Source organism: Condylura cristata, unplaced genomic scaffold, assembly GCF_000260355.1.
Source record: "Condylura cristata isolate star-nosed mole 26May11 unplaced genomic scaffold, ConCri1.0 scaffold00023, whole genome shotgun sequence".
Lineage (NCBI taxonomy): Eukaryota > Metazoa > Chordata > Mammalia > Eulipotyphla > Talpidae > Condylura > Condylura cristata.
Window position 1 is genome coordinate 35085293 of NW_004567124.1, and position 2553 is coordinate 35087845.

The window sequence follows — 2553 nt, forward strand, 5'->3', positions numbered from 1 at the left end:
TGGGTGAGGAGAGGTCTGCCACACCATGTGGTCACCTCCGGGGCAGGCGGGAATTGAACTCATGCGGAAGCGGCTTTAGATTCTCAATGCTGTGCTTTAACCCGCTGCGCCACCAGGGAGGGCCGGGATTTTGTTGGCTTCTTAATTTTTTATTGGTCTTTTGAAGAGAGGAGATGTGAAACTTTCAGGATTATCATAAAGTTTTGGAAGATGGCAGAAAATATATAGATTGATTGGTATATTAGAAAATCCAGAAAATATTTCTAAGGAGTATAAAAAGTATATAAATTGTGGGCCCTCCCTGGTGGTGCAGCAGGTTAAAGCACAGCACTAAGTAGCTAAAGCCACTTCAGCACGAGTTCGATACCTGCCCCAGAGGTGATCCACATGGCGTGGCAGACCTCTCTTGACTGGCCCACTGCTCCCCTCAGCAGTGTACTTCGTCAGTTGACCTGTTCTTCTCCCCACTCTGTCTCTGGTGAAGCCTCTCACCACCCCCATACCTCTGGCCTATACACCAGCTCTGTGTGCATAAATAAATAAATCTTTTTTTAAAAAAGTATATAAATTGTATAAATCATCATGTAATATCAATCTATTAGAATTCCAAAAAAATCAATGTAACTGTTTCTTATGAAATAACATTTTCCTAAATTAAATCTAGGTCTGTTCCAATCAACTGTAAGGATTATGCCATCCACAGACTGAAGCAATTAATCTTCTACATCTGACAATTCACATTTCTAACCCTAGGCAGCCCAAGTGGACAGATATTTGTCAGAACACTTTGTCTGATTTGCTCCTTATGCCCATTGGATGACCATATATCCTGGTTCACCTGGCATCATTCACATTCAAAAGCATCCCAGAATATAGTGATAAATTATGTCATCTTACAATTGGGCTTCACACTCACACTTTTCAATACCTTATATGCCCACGTCCCAAAACCCAGGGTTTATGAAGTCTCAGAACCTTTTCCTACGGATCTCAGTAGTAAGGTCCTTGAAATCTTTGTGAAATACATTAAAAATTAAAGTGAAAAAATACAAAGAAGGAAGAATTAAATTTAAGGAATAAAAAGAGGAGTAACTAAGCAAAGGGTTTTTTTTTTTTTAATGAAATTGATTTACATTTGGTGCTACTAAATCAGCTTTGAAGAAAGTTTCAAGGCAGTAAATCCAAAACTGATAGAACCAGAGTAGTTTCTGTGCAAGTTTTCCTGACTGAGCAAGTTTTGCATGTTTGTGGAAGAAACCCTGGCATTGCTTTCTCATCACACCATGCGTTCATGATCTGACTCACAAAGAGAAAACCCAGTTACTATGATTGTACAGATGCTCTTCAGGGACTTGTGGGTGATTTGGGCTTTTTTGTTTTTGTTTTCTTTTTTTGGATTCAGGGTCAGAATCAGGTCTGTGGGTTTTGAGGCTGGTCTCTATTTTTAAAAAAGGTTTGTACCTTAATGCAGTGCAGAAACAAAGGAGTTATGTAAGCAATACATGCTTTTTTATTTTAGGAAAAAGTGGCTTATACAAAAGGATAAAAAGAAAAAATTGATCACAAGTCCCATTCTTATTAACATCTGCTTTGCAGAGTTTTTCTGCATGCATTATATTTAATCTTAAATGCAGCTATGTCTTATACATAGTAAAGGAAACTGTTAAAGAAATAGCTCAAAAAGGCAGAGGTAGACCAGAGTGAACCACAAGGTTTAGGGACCTCTGAAATTCCTCAACAAATTCTGTATTTGGAATTGACAGATATGGATTCTACATAATCTCAGGATTGAAAACCTGTTTTTAATCCACTTCTGCCCAATATGCTTTTTCCTTATCTTCTACTTTTCTGGTTGCATGTCCTCACACCCTGCCAAAATGCTGCTTCATCTGGATCCATCTTACCTTTGGAATATGTAATCTAGTTTGAAATTGAGTGTAAGAAGGGAGATCTTCACTTGTCCTCTAAAATATGATCCCTTCTCTCAGAGTTTATTTATAATGTAAGGGAGAAGTATCTTTTATATTCTAGTTTAAACAGACCCCTGTCTGGCACTCACTTATAGGAAAGTGGAACTATAACACAAATGTACAGGGAGAAAGGCAGACATTGTTGTATTTACATTGTTGTTATTTACTCTATAAAGAGGTCACATCTCAGAATCCTGATATCTTATCTCCTTCTAAAGAGTTCCCATCCATGTGCACTGGGAGGAAAAAAAAACCTGTTTTCTGAAGTTGTTTATAATTTTCTATATATGTCAATTAGGTAATCTTTGTTTGCTGCATATGTGGAACTTTTATATTTATATTGATATTTTATCAATTAGAGAGGTGTTTCAAATCTCCTACTATTGTTGAATATTTCTCTACTTTAGGTTTTCTCAAATTTTGTTATATATTTTCAGGGAATGTTATTAAGTACATATAAATTTATGATTTTTTTTTGTCTCCATGGTACACTAAGGTTTTAATTATTATTTGCAGGTGTATATTTTCCTACTCATTTATTTTCAACTTTATTGAATTTTTCTATTTAATTTCTTTTTCATGG